General features: G+C 41.4%; 1 pseudogene; it reads right to left on the reverse strand.

Moving 5' to 3' along the window:
• Nucleotides 1-790: 790 nt before the first annotated feature.
• On the reverse strand, nucleotides 791-19212 carry LOC112248076 (annotated as a pseudogene).
• Nucleotides 19213-20565: the final 1353 nt, after the last annotated feature.

Raw genomic sequence — 20565 nt, forward strand, 5'->3', positions numbered from 1 at the left:
CAGATGCTCTATCACCATTTATGTTTATGCAGTGTGTCCACAACAGATTCATATTTGCATAATCTGTGACAAACTGCAAATGCAAAAATCTGGTTTGTTGTTTTCTGAGAAGGTTGTTCTGAGAATATCCCTACATTTCCACTTAGTGTAAAGAGTTAAAACTATAACTTTTACGTTATGGATAGTGTCAGGGAAAAATGACATACTTACCTGATTTGTTTGATCTTAATAGTAAACAGTTCTATATTTAACTAAGATTAAGACTGGCCTGCTAATACTGAGTTTTTATGGTGTCCACTCTAGCTTCCTGCAGTTAGTCTGGGCGTCTGGTTAAGGAATGGGTTTTGCTTGAGCTGATAATGGTGATAAACACCTAAATGCTGGCATTCTATAGACAAGATGTGGTGTGTGTGACCCGAGATAGAGAGAGCCTGGAAGAGTTTATAGCAATGCCTCATTGTCTCATCTTCCTGGCATCTGGGAAACTAAACCGGGTTGGAAGTTAAATAACATCCCGTGCAGATAACCAGATACCAAGGTGGCTTATGGGAACGGTACAAATGACTGACTGAGCATTTAGGGCCTATATAAGATCTCTGTTTTTTCATTATCAGCTATGCTCTCGGCAACACAACTTGGAGTGTGCGGTCGACGATTTCGGACGACCGGTCGACGGTTTCATTATTGCAATAATTAATCGATGTTGAATAAAGATGATTGTTATTAAAGTACAATATTTATGGTTTAAAAAGCTGTTTGCTGAGTAATAAGTCCACAGTCACAAAGGAAGTGTATGTAGATCCACATGTTTTTAATCAATGCTCAACATTTCACCATGAAAATCATATTTTATGCAACACAGGAAAATGGTAAGACTTTGATCTTCAATACTTTGGTCTTGTTTATTCAGCAACTTCTTTTCCCTGTAAGAAGAAATAAATAATATAATGGATCAGTAATAATAATGAACATGATAAATATATGGATAGAATATAATGGATCAGTAATAATAATGAACATGATAAATATATGGATAGAATATAATGGATCAGTAATAATAATGAACATGATAAATATATGGATAGAATATAATGGATCAGTAATAATAATGAACATGATAAATATATGGATAGAATATAATGGATCAGTAATAATAATGAACATGATAAATATATGGATAGAATATAATGGATCAGTAATAATAATGAACATGATAAATATATGGATAGAATATAATGGATCAGTAATAATAATGAACATGATCAGTGCTCAGATAGAATATAATGGATCAGTAATTTCATGGATTTGAACTACCAACTTAAATATTTATGGATCAAGTCTTTAGTTCAGTACTCCTTGGATATTTGATGTTGAAGTACCAACTGAATAACTCTCATTAGATTGTTTAGCCCTTCCTGAAATGTTCTTCTTAGGGATCTTCAATACAGTTGAGTGTAAAAGTCTGTATTGACCTCTGAGAAGACTGAATCATAGGTGGTGTTGATGTGGTCATATCTGAACATGAGTCAGGTACAGGTTTAGCAGCAGTTCTGTACCTTTCCAGAGTCACGGGTCTTGGCTCTGAGCTTGTTGACCTGAGTCTCAGCGATGTCAGCACGCTCCTCAGCCTCCTCCAGCTCATGCTGAACCTTCCTGAACTTAGACATGTGCTGGTTTGCTGCTTCCTCCTGGGTGAGGAAAGGAGAGGGAGAGCAGAACATCAGCATTTAAAGTTTGAAGCTTCAGGTAGCAAATTAAATTCTATTTTAAAAAAAAACAAATAAAAACAAAAATTAGCAGATTTAGGATAGCAATGTATACAGGGAGCTAGATGATACAGCAGAGGAAGTGAGTGGCAGAACGGGAACAAATCAAACCACTGCCTCCAGCACGATCACTAGACCAACCCCCCCCTTTAAGTTGGCAGAATAGGGGACACTCACAAAATCTCCTATAATTTCTCCAGCATGTACTTGCACTATTAATTGTCATTGTTGACTGGTGTGCTGTAGCAACACTTCAACTAAACCATATGCACATTACGTTTTGTAGAGAAAAACTACATTTTCGAATGTATGCTCTCAGAGTCTGTGACTCACCGATTCCTCAGAATGCCTCTTGTAGGCCTTCACTTTCATCTGCAGCTTATCTACCAGGTCCTGAAGTCTGTTAACGTTCTTCTTATCCTCCTCAGTCTGTGGGAGAAGATCAAAGAATCAATGCCCCAATAGTTTTATACACAAACCTGTCTGTGTTAGTGTCAAGTGTGTGAAGAATGCACTTTCTCTTACCTGGTAAGTGAGCTCCTTGACTCTGCGCTCATACTTGCGGACTCCCTTGACTGCGTCTACACCTCTTCTCTGCTCGGCCTCCACCTCAGTCTCGAGCTCACGCACCTTTGTGGAAGAAATAAACTTAGGAATTTGTTGGAGGTCGTGAAATCAGACTTAATTAACAAATATTAGAAATATTGTAAAACAGAGGTATAGTCTTCTACCCAGTCAAGGGGCACAATTGTAATATGTTCCTATGTACTCTTTTAAAACATTTATTGAAGGGGTCTGTAATAATAACAACAACTTTTCATTATCTAGGTCAGTGGTTCTCAAAGTGGAATTTACATTTCAATTTGTTTATGTATATTTATAGCAAGAACAGATTAAACAGCCAGGGATCTTTGGAAAAAGTTGAGAGGGTGCAATACAGTACAATGTAATATTATTCATCCACAATTTATGTTATTAACTCTTAGATAAACAACGGGTCTGGGAGGCTCACAACTCAATTCTTCTTGTATTTGAAATATGACTTTTAACCATTTAGTCATGCGTTTTGTGACGTATGGTGCAGTACCAGTACGGCGACTAGAGGCCGCCACTCGCATGTTTTAATGTTGTGACATTGCTTCTATTATGGAGCTCGCGCTCTGGCAGTTGAGAGTAGTTTGCCAAGTGAGCCAACAGCAAGACAGAAGCACCGACATAAATACATTTTTATGTCTTTATTTTGAAGGTAAGCGAGTGTAAAATCACTATATTCAAGACGGCAATGTTTCTTGAGTATATACATATGTTTGTTGAGATGTTATGTTGTGTTTTTAGGTTTTATGAACTTATTAACGTCCGCTAGCCTAAAAGCTAATTCAGCCATTAGCCTGCTAGCCGGTAGCCCCGCATAGCAACGCTAGCTTCCCTAGCAACGGCAAGTGAATGAGACGTAACAATAGAGAGAGAAATTATTACTATGACATTAAACCGATGAATGTATATTATATTCTGTGTTGATACATATTGTGAATTATTATTATTATTATTATTATGAATGAAATGGCAGATTAGAAGAAGTCTGCTGAGACAATTAAGCCTGAATGAAGCAACTAGATTAATACATTTTAATTTATTTAAAGGTCCTGCATCAACTCCACTAAATAAGTGTAAAATTAATATAATTTGTTTTGTTATGAACTTAAATTCACTGTAATTGAAGTTTTAAACTGCAACATTTTCTCTTTGTCCAAATGTGTAGAGTGACAGTAAATGACCTTCAAAACGGCAACATTTTCTCTCTGATGCAAAGAAGGGGGACTTAAAAATGTTATTTCCCAGGGACTTGATTAGTCCAGTCATGCACTGCAGAAGTCATAGGAAATCTGTGTGGATGCTATTTATATCGCACTCTAAAGTAAGAGTTGTGTTCTGATATTATGAAGGGGTCCCTGATGCAAAGAAGTTTGGGAACTCCTGATCTAGGAGAGAAAAAGTCATGACAAATGCTCCTGTGTATTTTTATATGATCAAATACATTTCCAGCAATCAGTCTTTCAATCCACCCTAATCCACCCTGCTGGTATCTCACCCTGGACTCCAGTTTCTGGAGCTGCTTCTTGCCTCCCTTCATGGCCAGATTCTCAGCCTCATCCAGGCGGTGCTGCAGGTCCTTGACTGTGACCTCCAGGTTCTTCTTCATCCTCTCCAGGTGAGAACTGGTGTCCTGCTCCTTCTTCAGCTCCTCAGCCATCATGGCCGCCTGGAATAGTAGTTTGTTTAATTTATGCACCAATTGGCACCAATCATAACGTCCCTCTGAGATCTTTGTTGTTCTTAACCAGCCCAGCTACCATTGGCACTTGGGGACAAATCAAGTTGATGTAATTCAAGGACTCACATCAGTGATTGCCTTCTTGGCCTTCTCCTCTGCATTCCTGGCCTCCTGGACGATGTCGTCCACCTCTCCCTGCACCTGCACCAGGTCAGTCTCCAGCTTCTTCTTGGTGTTCAGAAGGCTGGTGTTCTGAAGGAGGAAACAAGACGATTTGTTTGACTCTCAAGAGAACTTACAAGGCTGAAATTATTAAACTCTCAAAGCAAGCACGGTCCAATTACAGGTGTGTTTAAACTGTATGCTTGGTTGAGTTTCATTAGAAATGGCTTTTGACCCATACCTGGGAGTGCAGCAGTCCAACACGCTCGCTGGCGTCTACCAGCTCAGTCTCAGCCACTTTGCGGCCTCTCTCTGTCTGCTCCAGAGCAACTCTCAGCTCCTCGATTTCAGCCACCATCAGACCGTTTCTGCGCTCCACCATGGCTGCCTGCTCCTTCATGTCTTCTGCAACACGGACGGCGTCATCAAGGTGCAATTGGGCATCCTGTGGTTCACAATGACATACGTTCATTAGGACTTGTGGAAGTAGAGGTGATAGGATCGATCAGTGATAGAAATGTTCACTGGTAAGAATTTCCCCAGTATCGCTACCTTTAGTACATAAACCACTCTATTCAAATCCTCTGTTGTATTATTTTCCACAGATTCAAAAACAAATCCCACTCCATGTTCATGTTTTTGAGCCTGATGTCCCAGTCCCTTTACCTTGAGCTGTCCCTGGACATTCCTCAGCTGTTTCTGGGCCTCGGCGGCCTGCCTGTTGGAGTGGCTCAGCTGGATCTCCATCTCGTTCAGGTCTCCCTCCATCTTCTTCTTCACCCTCAGGGCATCATTCCTGCTCCTGACCTCAGAGTCCAGGGTGCTCTGCATGGAGTCAACCACCCTCTGGCTGTTCCTCTTGATCTGCTCCATCTCCTCATCCTTCTCAGCGATCTTCCTGTCCACCTCACCCTTGATCTGGTTCAGCTCCAGCTGCACACGCAGAATCTTGGATTCCTCGTGCTCCAGTGTGCCCTGGACAAACAGAAGCAGTCAGGCCAATTGTGTTCAGTATATTTGGATGTAGGAATTGAATATATATGACTACAATAAACTCCAATACAGGGATCATTGGACTGTAGTTTGTACCTCAGCCTCCTCCAGAGCGGTCTGGATCTCAGACTTCTCTGTCTCCACGGTCTTCTTGGCCTTCTCCAGCTCATGGATGCTCTTGCCAGTCTCTCCGATCTGCTCAGTCAGGTCAGAGATCTCCTCTGCACACACATGCACACAGGAGAAGACATTGAATCTTGGGAGATTTTACAGCACTTCATGGATCTTGCAAATCAATGCACTGAAGTTGACATTGAATCATAATAACAGTGAAATTAATTAATGAGCAATTCCATTTGCAAAACATGAAACATGCCAAATAGAACTGCTGTCAAATGCTCACGTTGCAGGTTCTTGTTCTCTCTCTTCAGAGTCTCCAGATGATCCAGAGCCTCCTCGTAGGAGTTCTTCATCTTGAAGAGTTCAGTGCTCATAGAGCGAGCCTCCTTCTGAGCTCCTTCCAGCTCAGCCTGGCCCTCCTCATACTTCTGCTTCCACTCTGCCAGAACCTAGGGAATCCATGGGATTTTCATCAGAAGTCATAGATGAAGAGTTTTTAAATTAGAAATATGCAAGAATTATACAATTGATAAAAAAATATAGGTTTATTCATTTTCACCTTGTCAAAGTTCCTCTGCTTCTTGTCGAGGTTGGCGGCCAATGCGTTGGCTCTCTCAACATCAATCATGAGGTCCTCCACCTCTCCCTGCAGCCTCTGCTTGGTCTTCTCCAGGGAGGCGCACTTGGAGTTGGTCGCCTCAATGGTCTCCTCAGCATCCTGCAGACGCTGGGCCAGCTTCTTCCTGTTGGACAACAGAGGGTGGTTTTATGGAGTGAGAGATATGTTACAATACATATTGATGTAACATTTTCTCAGAGCCCCCTACCACCCTCACCATCCACACCATATCTGAGTTTTTCTGTTGCGTGCGACTCACTTGGCCTCCTCCAGCTCCTCTGTGCGCTGGATGGCATCAGTTTCATACTTAGTCCTCCACTGAGCCACCTCACTGTTGGCCTTGGACATGCCGCGTTGCAGCTCTGCCTTGGCCTCCTGCTCCTCCTCAAACTGCTCCCTCAGGAGGTCACAGTCATGGCGGGCAGACTGAACACCGTGGGCCAGTGCGTTTTTTTAGCCAAATGATGTGGACTTGTTTACGTGAGCTGTGCAGTTTGTTGCTAGAAAGACTGCCAAGAGTTTTACTTTTTAGTGAGATACATTTTTTCAAACAACTTTTTGGTGACACTTTATCTGGACAGTCTCTGAGATGGAGAGACATTAACATTATGCCTTCTAATTGAGTCTCAGAGGAGTCTCTTATGGTGAGGATAGACAAGCCCAGCTTGGAAGACAGTAGGAGTCTCTGAGGGTGGGAGAGACAGTAGGAGTCTCTGAGGGTGGAGAGACAGTAGGAGTCTCTGTAGGAGTCTGAGGGTGGAGAGACAGTAGGAGTCTCTGAGTAGGAGTCTCTGAGGGTGGAGAGACAGTAGGAGTCTCTGAGGGTAGGAGTCTGGAGAGACAGAGGGTCTGAGGGTGGTAGTCACAGTAGGAGTCTCTATGTGAAGTGGCTCTAAACTCTCCATCTTGGGTCCCTTACCTTGACCTCCTCCTCAATCGCCCTCTTCAGCTCCTCCACCTGCTGGGTGAAGGCCTGTTTGCCTCTGGTCAGCTGAGACACCAGGGCTTCCTTCTCCTCCAGCTGGCGGCCAAACTCACCTGCAGGGACAGAGGAACATCTTGTTAATAGGGTCTCTGTTCTCTAAGATTTAAAATGGATTCTGAGGTATCATAGGGCAATGTTAGGTGGTGAATAGTACAGTAGAAACTATGTGGATATAGCCCCTAATACATGTTGTGTTCTACTGAAGGAAAGCATTGGCTTGTTGTTCATTGTTGATGGTACCATTTTCTGTCAGGAGTCTGGCCCTCTGTCCGCTGATGTCATTGACCTGGCGAACATTCTCATCATTCTTAGTCTTGAGCTCACTCAGCTGGTCCTCAAGAGTACGGCACATCTTCTCCAGATTGCCCTGTTAGTGAAACATGTTCCATCATTACGTTATATATGTGACTCCTGTCAACTTCAGTTCACTTGAATGGTAATGTAGTTGACCCTCCTCAACACTGCTTGATCAAAACATCACTACTCACCTTAGCCTTGGCGACGGCCTCCATGTTGCTGGAGAGGTCATCAATCTCCATCTTGTACTCGCTCTTCTCCTTCTCCAGCTTCTGCTTGACGCGCTGCAGGTTGTCGATCTGCTCCCCGAGCTCAGCCACACTGTCGGCCTGCTTCTTGCGCAGAGCGGCGGCTGTGGCCTCATGCTGCAGGGTGGACTCTTCAAGATCACGACGCAGCTTCTGGAACTCAGCCTCACGCTTCTTGTTCATCTCAATCTGAGCAGCAGTGGCGCCTCCGGCCTCCTCCAGCCTCTCGCTGATCTCCTCAAGTTCCCTGGAGAGATCGGCCCTCTGCTTCTCAACCTTAGCCCTGGCAGCACGCTCAGCCTCAATTTCCTCCTCCAGCTCCTCAATACGGGCCTAGAACAGGGGTAGGAGCAGGGGGATGAACACTACAATACAGTTGATACAATTGAAACTCACAAAATTATAATAAAACACCATCTTCCAACCTACTCAGCCATTAGAAGCCACCTGGAAAAATGTTTGCTACCAGAATAATGTTTCACATGAAATGAGTCAGGTGTTTGCTTTTCTGTACTGAAGCTTATATCCTGTACTGTACCTGGAGTTCCTTGATCTTCTTCTGCAGCTGAGCTCCCAGAGACTGCTCATCCTCAACCTTGCTGAGGAGCTGGGTGGTCTCAAACTCCTTCCTAAGAGACACAAACACGTTGATTGCAGAGTTAGTTTTGGTTTGATAGTGTAAAGGGAGAGAATCATACCATTCACTTTGCTTTTAAGAATCACATGTAAATGCTAATTCATAATTACAATAGTTAGTCAAGAACAACCATTATAGCAGGTAATACTGTAGTCATTTGTTTGTGTTTACTTCTTGATTTTCTCATCAGCTTGCTGCTTGTCATTCTCCAGGTCCATTATGGACTCCTGGGCCAGTTTCAGATCTCCCTCCAGCTTTCTCTTGGATCTCTCAAGGTCCATACGGAGCTTCTTCTCTTGCTCCAGAGAACCCTCAAGCTAGAAGATAAAAACACATATTATTAAAATCTAAACAACTGAAGATAATGTCATCTTACATACTATCATGGCCAAAATGTCAAACTCCACTCACGTCGTCCACTTGCTGTTCCAGCTTGGTCTTGGCCTTGGTCAGAGTGTTGACTTTGTCCTCCTCTGCCTGCAGGTCATCCAGTGTCTGCTGGTGGGCCTCTTGGAGGGCTTTCTTCTCCTTGGTCAGCTTGGCAACACTCTCATCCATAGACGCCATCTCCTCTGTCAGGTTTTTAACCTGAAAACGGCAACATCAAAATTAGTCTTTGGTCACTTCACCATAAAGGGGAGATTTATTTGTTAATATATTGCATTCATTTCATTTAGATTCGCACTGCATCAACAATTACTGTACTATATATTCAACACTAGATGTCAGTGTTCACCATGCCAGTGTACTGAATGGAAGTCATAAATGAGGGGGAGCAGAACATGCAATGAATGTTGGGAGTACCCCACAACTGAAATTCCTCTATTGTGTCATAATATTTCCTGCACCCACAATACAACTTGAATTCCATTTCTGTTAAGCTATGTTTTGAGTTGATTATTGTTTGGTTAGACTGTCTATGGTAAAACACAAGACCTTGTTTTCAGTGGCGTGCTTCTCCTTCTCCACTTTGGCCAGGGTGAGCTCCAGGTCATCAATGTCCTTCTTCAGCTCAGAGCACTCATCCTCCAGCTTCCTCTTCTTGGCAGTCAACTCAGCATTGATCTCCTCCTCATCCTCCAGCCTCTCGGTCGTCTCTTTGAGTTTGGCCTCCTGCTGGATCTTGCTCTTGATGAGCCCCTCACACCTTTCCTCAGCATCGTTCAGACTCTCTCCTTCCTGGTTTCAGAACAAGGGGAAAAAAATCAGAGGCCTCACTTTGTGTATTGAAGGTCAGAGTAAATCAATCGAAATTGACGAGATATGTAAAGTATATAATATTGGCAATAGAAAGGTGTGTTCATATGTATGTGTATTCATGTGAATGTAAATTTGACAGTAATGAAGGTTGTTTTTTCACCCACAGATGCGACTTGGAGCGCCAGGTCGTTCTTCTCTTGTGTCAGGGCCACCAACTTCTCCTCCATTTGCTTCTTTGTGGCCAGAGCCTTGGCCAGGTCTGTCGTCATCTTCTCATAATTCTCCTTCATGTTGGCCAGCTCCTTCTCAGTCTCAGCGCTCTGCAGCAGGGGCTTGATCTTGAAATACAACTTCATCCATGGCCAGGTTTTGACATTCATGAATGAGCGGATGTTGTACTGGATGGCGTAAACTGATTCCCTGGTCGACAGAAAGAATAGAGTGTCATGGTGAGTGACATGGTTAAAGCTACACTCTGTGACTCGAAGAACAACAAAATGGGGGAATGGGGCTTGGGAAATATAACCCCTCTTAAATTCATAGACAGCTCTCTAGATGCAAGTACTGACAGATCGTGCGTTCTAAGCTCATGAGGCATTTTATATACTTCAAGAATGAATGGGTAAATTCCACAAATGTAAATGACAATTGAACAGCCAAATCCCAAACTGCAACTATAAAGCTAGAATCCTTTAGTGGCTACATCCCTTTCTGGACTAAATTAATGAACCCAAAAGCTTTTGTAGACCATTATAAGATGTACTTTCTCATTCTGAACAACTCACAGCATATACAGTATGTAATCATAATGCATTAGATACAGGTGGTTGACAGAAAGCTTTGCCAAGATGTCTACTATTCCTCACCTCCTCTCCATCATCTTGGTGAACTCTCTCCTCATGAGGAATCCACGGCTGAGAGCCTGGACCATGCCGACCAGAGTGGCCAGCTTCTCATCTCTCATCTCCTCCAGGACACCCAGCAGACCGGCTTTGAAGAACACCTGAGACACAGGTTAACACGGTCAATGGAACCACAGATGGTGACAGATAGAAAGGGTCAAACCACTAGATTGATTTAAACAACATTAACTTTGCAATGGTTACAAACAAACCATGGGATAGGTTGTTTCTAAGTTGTTAGTTATTGTACAGTTGTAGATTAATAATGTACACAGATACAGATAACTGCAGCCATACCACTCTAACACAATGCACATGATAATGAGTTTAGTTTCTCTTCTATACTTGTGATGAATAAACAGAACAATGTTTTTCCACCTTTTCCATTAGTTAAATGAAGAAGAAAGAACAAAGGATGGATAGATCACCTGGAGAGATTTTATATGGTATGGGTTTAAATTATTATTGAAGTTGTGTTTTGTTGTCAGCTTTTACTGGGGGTTTTTGACTGACCTTGGTGTGTCCAAACTTGTAATCCTCGTGATTCACATCAATGGACCCAAGCAGCTTCTCAGAAGCCTTCTTGTTGTCCATGAACTGGCCCTCAGGGATGACACTGGCATTCAGTACTTTGTACCTGAATGAGGAGACATTTTTAACATGTCAAGTTGTAATAGGTTGGTTATATTTCGTAAAAGGTAAGCCTATTCTGATCCTGGGAAAACCCTTGGAGCAGATATTTTATGTGGTGTGTGTGTGTGTGTACCTTTGCTTGAAGTCAGCATAGATGATTCTGCTGGGGAAGCCCTTTCTGCAGATCCTGATACCCTCCAGTACACCATTACACCTGAGCTGGTGGATAACCAGGAAGTTCTCCATCAGACCTGGTAAAACAAAACAAGTCTCTTTTAATACTAATAAACAGGTTATAGATTGGAATCGTTAAGGTTACTGATACTGTACTGATAAGATGACATATTTAAGTCAATATTTCTTGTACCTGGAGTCTTTGACTCGTTGGGGATCAGGCAGCGCACAAAGTGAGGATGAGTGCTCCTCAAGTTGGTCATCAGCTTATGTAAGTTCTCCTGTAAGGGGGTTACAAACCATGTTCTCATTTATGATAATCAATGCACCTTTTGAAGGACTGAATCTACACATTTCAAAAGCTCACCCTGAACTGGGAGGACACAGTCTGCATGGAACCACCCTTCTTCTTGCCTCCTTTCTTGGCTTTATCTGTTAAAATGGGGGAAAGTAAAAGATAACTAGAAAAGTACATTTCCTAGAGCGGGTGGAATAAATAGAATAATAATAAGAGTATGTAAGAAATCTAGAGTGGTCTTGTCTTCAGCAAACACACTAATTATAAACCAGAGAATCTCTGGTTAACTTCACACTTATCTAGAGGCAAATGCTGCCAATGAGATTGTTTAAAATAACATCTATTGTATGATTAAATTAACCAAGTGTATGAGTAAATCAACCAGGTGATAAACCCTGAGAAATTGTCATACATTGAAAGACTTTAAAGAACATTTGGGTCTGAGTTATAACTAGTATTTAGTTAAATATTGTGATGTGATGCTAGTCTTACCCTCAGGAGGGGGAGGGGGATACAGGGCAGCCAGAATTTTGACTGCGGACTTCTGGTACAGCTGACAAACTGAGTCGTTCAGGGGGTCCTTGTTCTTCTCCAGCCATCCAGTGATGTTGTAGTCCACAGTTCCGGCGTAGTGCACCAGGGAGAAGTGGGCCTCTGCCTTGCCTTTGGCAGGCTTGGGCTTCTCAAACGCATTTGTTTTGCCAAGATGCTGGGCGTACAGCTTGTCCTTGAAGGTGGTGTCTGAAGACTTGGGGAACATGCACTCCTCTTCAAGGATGGAGAAGATGCCCAATGGCTTTACGAAAAGAGATGTATATCAAATTAGTGATATTTCCATTTAGGATCACATTTATTCATTTAGCGAACATGCTATTATAGGATTATAATAATTTAGGGACACAGAATAGGAAACATATTGAGTTCTCAACAGTCAGATAACTTGTCAGTGGCGTATATTAATGGGTGCCAAGGGAAGCCAGGCTTCCCCCCAAAATTAACATGTAAAATAAAGTATATTTTGTCTCGTTTAGCCAGAGGCTGAATGTATCACTCCAGGTAAAGCATCCGAGTGAGAAAAACTGCGCCCCTCTGTCTCTGTATGTGTAGCCCTTCTATCTGATGCTGTCTGGTCAAAAAGAGTATGATATTGTATCATTGAATGCAAGAGAAGCCAGTGATCATTTGGCCTCCCTTGATATTTTTTTAGTGTACAATTACAGCGAATCAGAGTTGAGCTAAACTGAGTGAGCTAATCTGTGAATGGTCCTGGTGCACCGAAAACCGTGTCAAGTGAAGCCAGTTTGGATTTGGCTTCACATCAAACCAAACATCAGAAATAAATTGTTGCATCTCAACGTCCCCGGAGGATACCTAGCTAAAACCCTTTCCTAAAAGAAAGAGACAGGGATTTGTCCATTACTTATTTGTACTTGCCAATCTCAATTCTGATCCAACCATGTTGTTCTTTTTCCTCTGGAAGTTCAATATGTAGCTAGATAAAATGGGTTAACCTGGCTAATCCTAAATTAGCGAGCAAGGTTTTAGCCAGGTAGATAGGTATTGTAAATTATGTATTTTCTGCAACATGAAAGATTTGATGGCGTTTCTCTACAAGTAGGGTGAGTCAACATGTTTTTCTACTTACTCACACAACCACATAAATTAGTACCATGGACAGCCATATGATATTTAGTTTACGTTGATTGGACTAAAATAGTTTTTGGAATCTTTTAGTTTTCACTGTATTAGACTAAGCATAGGTGATTTGATGATGTTGAAATGTTGAAATTGAAATGGCGCTGGAATAGTGGAGGGAGGCAGCTCCTGTTATCTTTGTGAATTGCGGTAACTCTCCGTGGTTCTAAGTCAATAGATCTTTAGTGGTCCGAAAATGGCAGAAAAATGTACTTGACTGACCATGTTGTAGGTCATGTAACTGTTTGTTACATTCATTATGCTTTGTGGACTCCACAAGACAGATGTTGCTCTCCGGTTTTGTGATGAAACAAAGATGTGGTTGAATTTATTCTGCCACTGTGTCTTCTTTTTGTCTCGGTCTTAGGCCTATATATCACAGTGGCAAGGCATATAAACTAACAGGTTATAGAGCAAACAACGCAATTATCACAACACAGGTTGTATATGGATTTTTTTGACTCGATTGGCAGCCCCAGTGATTTTAATACTGTATATGTTCTACCACTGTGATAATATCTCACACAGCGCTCCATATGAGCTTTGCTGTTACGGTCCATTATAATCCTCACAGACATCTTACCTTCTCAATAAGCTCAATGCAGGCAGCCAAGTCCATGCCGAAGTCAATGAAGGCCCAGATGATTCCCTCCTTCTTGTACTCCTCTTGCTCCAGGACGAACATGGTGTGGTTGAAAAACTGTTGCAGTTTCTCATTGGTGAAGTTGATGCACAGCTGCTCCATGCTGTTGTACTGTTGATGGAATTTTAAAAGGGATCATTTCATCATACAAGACTGTAATCCATCTCAATCACAACTAATTGTCTTGTTCTGGTCTCATACTCACATCAAAGATCTCAAACCCGGCAATGTCAAGCACACCGATGTAGAACTGTCTTGGATTCTTGGTGTCCAACATCTCATTGATCCGGATGACCATCCACAAGAACATCCTCTCATAGATGGACTTAGCCAGAGCACTGACTGAGTTATTAACCTGCAATGATAATACCTCAAATTAATACATGAGATATTGACCATGTCTAGTGATAAGGTGATACAAGCTTGGGAAAAACAAAAGCAATGCACTCGTCCCCAAAATAATTCCTGTGCTCAGAAAATGGTAGATTTGTTTGGCCGCCTTACCTGAGGCACAGTCTGTCCCTTGGTCACATACTCGTTGCCGACCTTCACTCTTGGGTAGCACAGAGCCTTCAACATCTCAGCTGAGTTCAGGCCCAGCAGGTAGGCGATTTTATCAGCCACTGGAGAGAGAACCAACAACAACAACAACAGACTCAGGGACACAAGATCACTTGTTTCTGATTTCACACTGACAAAATAGTTTTGTTAACTTCTTTGTAGGTTAGGTTTTGATTCACCCACATTTTGGAGGTTAGAATTTGTTCTCCAAAAATGATCTCCTAGCTGACTTTCATGTGGCACTGTCTGTCTTAGGTGTTCTATTTCTATGTTGGGGACTGGGAATGGGACTAATGCTTTACATATTGTATATCTATGAGTGGGACTCACCCTCTGTGCCGTCTGGCTCGGCCTGCTCCTCACGCTGCTTCTGCTTGAATTTCAAGTTTCCATGGTGCAATACAGCTCCTGTCAGCTTATAGATGCCAACCTTCTCTTCATTAGTGAATCCCAGGATGGTAATGGCATCCTGGCATTAAAGAGGAAGTACAACAGAGATGAACTGAACTGTAGTTTGGTCAATTACACTACAGTTCTGTGCTGCTCACTGCAGAACAAATGGGATGGATAGATTTGAGTGGCTTCTCTGTTCCACATGATTACGCTTGGCAAACACATTAGTAGATGGCAGCACAACATTTGTTTTACACAGTTCCAGAGGGCACTTAGTGGTGCTCTCTTGTGGAAGGCATGAAGAGTTCTTTGAGGTACATGCCTAACTAACAAGGCATTTAGTATCAAACAAAAACATACATGAACATTCCCAGCTGCCACCAAGTTGGAATTTCACAGTACATTCAGTGTGTATGGTGGTCCTATCCATTCCATATCTAGAGTTTGGTTAACCCTTTGTTTGACTCACATCTGTGGCATCCAACTCTTCATTGTCGTTGATGCTGGCCACAGTGATCTGTCCCTGACTGCACATGGGGAAGTCGTAGGGGTTGGTGGTGATGAGCGCCATTTCTGTGGACAATGGAGAACAGCTTGTCAGTTAAATATCTTAGAATTCTGCTCTCCTACTTTACATTCTCTCTCCCTCCTTTACTCAATAGATGGACTCAATGATACATGTAGTATATAATGAATAGCATCAAAAGATGGAAAAGAGGAGCATCAAAAGAGGAGACTGAGACTAGTGCATCACAGTGTATTACTTGATAGATATTTCCCAAAGACCTGACCCATGTCTAGATGCCTTGTTACCTTGGATGTAATCATTGTAATAGTATTATTAGTGTGTACTATGAATATTTTGTATATATTCCATAGATTGGGGGTGGAAATAATTTCCTCTGGACCTCTACTTTGTCGTACCAACTAGCTCAGGTTTGTGGCCTGTCATCATCTGGAAGAAGATGTGGTAGCCTCTCTCATCGGGCAACTGGAAGGAGACTCTGGACTTCTCCAGCAGGTCTGAGAGAGAGAGAGAGAGAACGACACAAAGAGAGAGAGAAACAAGAGAGAGAACATGAGATACATTTAAATTGAATGATCTCCCAAAAAAATGATGTGTGCATTTTGGAAAGTATTGAGAAACAATCAAAATTAACTCACAGGTCTCAATGTCAGCTTTAGCCAGTTTACCAGCTTGGAAGTGAATCCTGATGAATTTACCCTGTAGTAGAGCATGGGGGTTAGAAATAGGCCAACAAATTAATCTAACATTTACTTTGATAGACCCCTTTAAACGTTACAGTTTGTTGGACAGATGTTGGATCTATTGATACAGATGTAGGTTATTGATGTAGGATCCAGTTTGCTACAGCAGGGGAAAATAATCCTGCAGCAACAGGAAATGTGAATTATGATTCAATTTTAAAGATGGAAATTACAATTTTAGAACCTCGAATACATTACAAGTTTGAATTTTCAGCAACAAATCAGTGATCAAAATTAAATTGTACATCTGTATAACGAATGGGGACTACTGAATTACATTTTTCCAATATAAGGTATCTTCCACAGTATGCCCTTCATACTTACAAAGCGAGACGAGTTGTCGTTCCTCACTGTCTTGGCATTACCGTAAGACTCCAGCAGAGGGTTAGCTGCAATGATCTGATCCTCAAGAGACCCCTGATTGAGACAAACATAAGTTGCTCAAAAACTGGTAACATCTTAAAGTTAGTTTTTCTCAATAGCTTGAAACATGATTCACCACAGGAAAAACAGTTTACACAGCCAACCAAACTGAAATGTGTTAAAAAGGCAAACATAAGAACAACTTACCTGCATTTTGCCAGGTTCTGCTTCCTTCTTGGCCCCAGACACTGCAATGGTGGCAAAGTACTGGATGACACGCTTGGTGTTGACAGTCTTTCCTGCACCGGATTCTCCGCTGGTTTATATGACAGAGAAAGAGGGGTTTTAGTTACATGTTTGAGTGTCAGATTGTCTTTCACTAAGAAATAGCATAGAAAAATACACTGTTAACCTGTGTTCTGACATAAGTCTTTAACAAATAATCATTCTCATTGACTCGTTATTACACATAACTTGATGCTCTAATCAATTCATAATGTCATGTATTTCATCACACCAAGTGACCCAACTTATTACAATAGAAACACTTTCTCAAGTGACATTTTAGTAAACAACTTACGTAATCAGGACGGACTGGTTCTCCTTATCTGGAACCAAAATCATCACAAATTTCAATTTGGAACATTTTCCATTCAAGGGTAGTGAAATCAGATATTCCCAGCAAACTGTTATTACCTAGACTAGAAAATAGTAGATACCTCTCTGAAGCATATTTCAATTTCCATTGATGCATCCGTTCATCTATCCATGAGCACTTAATGGACATTCATCCAACTATCCATCCAATCAACCAACCAACCATCCAATCCCTCCCTCCCTCCCTCCCTCCATCTCATTTACTCCTGAGGTGCTCCTGTTGCACCCTCCATGAACATCCGATCATGGCCCTCCATCCACCCCATCCCCCCTCAGAGCCTGGTTCCCCTCTAGCCTCCCTACATCTCCATTCTTCTGTTTGGGGTTTTCCATCCCTCTAAGCCCTTCATCCATCCAATCATAAATCATGATCCATCCAACCATGTATCCATCCATGAGAGCTCGTACCAATCATCATGAACTGAAAGGCATTGTCAGAGACAGAGAAGATATGGGGTGGAGCCTCCACTCTCTTCTTCCCTCTGTAGGCGTTGACAACCTCTGCGTCGTACACAGGGAGCCACTTGTAGGGGTTCACCGTGGCACAGAAGAGCCCCGAGTAGGTCTGGATGAAAGCATAATTAATTTAGGAGATTACCAAGTCAGATTGACATTTACCTGGATTTATGTGTGAATGTGGGGGTACTTTGGTAAACTGATGTGGGTTTACTGTGTTGATATGTTTTGGTTTCTACCGTTCATTTATGTGTAGTACTGTATGTGTATATTTATTATGTTCATGTAGGTGTGTGCTTGTATGTGCAGGTTTCTTACATAGATCATCCATGCTGCATAACGCTCTTTGAGGTTATACAACACAGAGGCTTCATTCAGGTAGGTCATCATGGCCATGTCCTCAATCTTGTCGTACTTAGGGGGGTTCATCTCATAGATGTCTGCATCTTTGAACTCTTTTCCTTCCTGAAACAGTCAGAAATCTAGATTACACACAGATCAAATTGGACATGACTGAATGCTTTTAAAAGTTTAGTCTTTAAAAAATTGTATATCCACATTTAATCCAACTACTTTGTTATCACCCACTGACACATATCTGGAGATTCTTGACTTGTAAATATCAAACATTCCATGCCAATTTTAAATAGCAGCTTTAAACATGATGTGTTTGAAGGTTATATAATGTCTACAAAAAAAATGAAATGCTTCTTTATATATTTTTTTTTTTGTTAGTGATTTCTAATTGCCTATAGACATTGTTTTGATCATTTTGATGATTTTTCATAAAACAGAGTAATTACACAAACTTGAACTTGAATACTTTTCAGATCAGACTTACCTCCTTAGTGCCGTCAGGTTTCGTGACTGTTACAGTACACTTCCCGTCGGCCCTGGCAGTGACCAGACCCTTAAGGTACAGCTCCGCCTTGTCTGTCACATAGCAGGAGTTCTTTGAATCAAAGGGTGCGGTTTGTGCCTCAATCCTTTCCCTCTCAGGCTTACGGAGGTATATGGCAGCCTTGCCGTAGATTTGCATCTCAGCGTCCGTACTCATGGTGACGGATAACTAGGAAAGAGATGAAACAAGAAACATGATTGACTCTGTGGTGCTTCCTCCCCAGTCAACAGAGTTAGGTGAGCGGTATCTCAGAATATTCTCATCACTTTTTAAGTGAAGAGTCAAACCGTGTCTCACCTTATTTTCCCCTCCTACAGATGAATGTGTACTTCTTAGAGGACCCTGTGAAACATAATGTGTTGTAAAAACGCACAAGTCTAAAGCCTTTATCATTAATCCCCTAAAGGGCTAGAAAACATTTAACTCAATCATTACATGTCAAATTCAACTACAGGTGGAACTGATAACCTTCATTTTTCTATTGGCAACTCACTTTACTACACGTTCTGTCAAGAATTCAAATAAATACCCCTGAAAACCCAGTTACATTCTAGAACAATTTTACAAATAAGTGCAGGAGCACCACTTTTGACCGAAAATGGAAGTCACAGATTTAATAAGGTAAAAAATATGATGTCATTTGAATTTATTTTTTACTTATTAAACCAATACCACGAAGAAAGAAAAACTCATTAAAAACTTTCTTTTTTTTAAACCAATGGCACTCAATCAATTAATTAAATATTAAGTATTTATAAAGCCCTTTTTACTGGATTACACTTGATTGCATATTGTCAAATCTTACAAGAGACATGCAGAAGTCAATTCAAACAGTGCAGTTAGCCGCTGTCTCAGATGCTGAGTAGAAAGATGAGACAAATATATAAATCTAAGGAGGTGGAGAGGTCTTACCACAGAGGAAGAAGGTATCTGACTTATGGATGCTGGGGCCTCAGCCTCCTTATATCTGGTTGGAAGTGCCAACCAGGCAAAAGTTAATTATGGACCACTCTGGGAAAGGACATGAATTGGATGAGAGACCTCTGTGTGTCTGTGTCTCACTAGCACCTCCCACTTCCAGGAGCACCACACTCCCATGACATTACTTTTTAATGTCATATTTGTCTCTGAATTGAATTTCACTGAGTTTACGTAAATGATAGATGTCATTACTAATAATTATGACAATATCAAAAGTTTAATTCATCCCAATGTTACTTCTACTGAACCTCATATACTGTAATGGACTGAGTCCATGTTACTTCTACTGAACCTCATATACTGTAATGGACTGAGTCCATGTTACTTCTACTGAACCTCATATACTGTAATGGACTGAGTCCATGTTACTTCTACTGAACCTCATATACTGTAATGGACTGAGTCCATATACTGAACCTCTGTAATGGACTGAGTCCATGACTTCTACTGAACCTCATATACTGTAATGGACTGAGTCCATGTTGCTTCTACTAACCTCATATACTGTAATGGAAGTCCCTTCTACTGAACCTCATATACTGTAATGGACTGAGTCCATGTTACTTCTATGAACCTCATATACTGTAATGGACTGAGTCCATGTTGCATTACTGTACTGAACCTCATACCTTACTGTAATGGACTGAGTCCATGTTACTTCTACTGAACCTCATATACTGTAATGGACTGAGTCCATGTTACTTCTACTGAACCTCATATACTGTAATGGACTGAGTCCATGTTACTTCTACTGAACCTCATATACTGTAATGGACTGAGTCCATGTTACTTCTACTGAACCTGTAATATACTGTAATGGACTACTGAACCTCATATACTGTAATGGACTGAGTCCATGTTACTTCTACTGAACCTCATATACTATAATGGACAGTCCATGTTGCTTCTAGAACCTCATAGATCCATGTTGCCCCACTACAACTAAAATACTTTTCATTAAATCTAATCTGACTTTATTTAGTTCCATTTTAGTGGCATTAATCCTCATCAACAACTTTATATATATGTTTACCTGTTATTTATATTGTTTAGCTTGTAAACACATCTGAACTGTCTCCTCACCTCATGCTTGTGATGTAGATGGTCGTTACCTCGTGCTTTGCTCACTTTGATTTATCACCCTGGTGGAACCATATTAAATTAATATTTAAATCTAGAACAGAAACATTTAGGCTTTCAGTAACAGCTTATAAAACCGTTAAATCTAATGTGTTATTTATCTACAGTATGATCTATTAAAAAGATTCTCGAGACGCTTTTATTTGTCTCACATTTCAGTTGGCTAAAACGGTCCAGTAGAATTCTTATGACTTACATAA

The sequence above is a fragment of the Oncorhynchus tshawytscha genome, unplaced genomic scaffold, assembly GCF_018296145.1.
Source record: "Oncorhynchus tshawytscha isolate Ot180627B unplaced genomic scaffold, Otsh_v2.0 Un_contig_11232_pilon_pilon, whole genome shotgun sequence".
Taxonomy (NCBI): Eukaryota; Metazoa; Chordata; class Actinopteri; order Salmoniformes; family Salmonidae; genus Oncorhynchus; species Oncorhynchus tshawytscha.